This window comes from Galeopterus variegatus, unplaced genomic scaffold (genome assembly GCF_000696425.1).
Source record: "Galeopterus variegatus unplaced genomic scaffold, G_variegatus-3.0.2 Scaffold843, whole genome shotgun sequence".
Lineage (NCBI taxonomy): Eukaryota > Metazoa > Chordata > Mammalia > Dermoptera > Cynocephalidae > Galeopterus > Galeopterus variegatus.
Window position 1 is genome coordinate 256,151 of NW_007726954.1, and position 740 is coordinate 256,890.

The 740-nt window shown below is 37.7% G+C and overlaps 1 protein-coding gene across 1 annotated transcript in view; it reads right to left on the minus strand.

The window, feature by feature from the left end:
- Positions 1 to 740, minus strand: part of DNAJC16 (DnaJ (Hsp40) homolog, subfamily C, member 16) — a 46,928-nt gene that overhangs the window by 23,049 nt on the left and 23,139 nt on the right. The gene's annotated exons all lie outside the window — the stretch shown is intronic.

The window sequence follows — 740 nt, forward strand, 5'->3', positions numbered from 1 at the left end:
TGAACCCTCGGCGGGAGCGCCGCTGCGCTCCCAAGCGCCGCACTCTACCGAGTGCGCCACCAGGCCGGCCCTTAAATTTATTTTTATTTTTCTGACTCATAAAGAAATACTGGATGATGGAAATTTTTATATGTTTACTCTCGCTGGTATTGTTAAAAGAATGAATCCTTTAAAGCAAAATAAGAGTTTTTTCCTTGTTCCTTTAATCCCTAACCTAAGATGCTGGGGGGGAAAAAATTAGGTGCTTCTTCAATATAAAAATCATAAACTAGTATGAACTCTTTGTGTCTGACTTCTTCACCTCAACCTTTCCTTTGTAAAATTCTTTCTTGTTGCTGCATCACTATGAGTTTTTAAAGTTCCCAAAACAATATTTGATATCATGGAATCTGGTATTTTCTACAGATGTGATGATTAAATATATAACCAAATGTAATTTAACTTGAATATTTTCATAAGACAAATACCTTCACATGAACAAATTCACAAGTCAAAAAGAAATCCTTCATCCTACCATGTGATCTAATTTTTTGTTTAGAACATAGTGTCATTTTAGGCTCTGATGCCTATGACAGTGTAAAATCTGCAAGATGGTTATTAACATGAATGAGTTCTTTCAGTCCCTATATTTCATCTATTTCAATTATCCTACAGACTTCATTTAAAAGATTTAGTTTCAGCTGGCCCGGTGGCGCACTGGATAGTGCGCCGCTTGGGAAGCGCAGCGGCGCTCCTGCCCG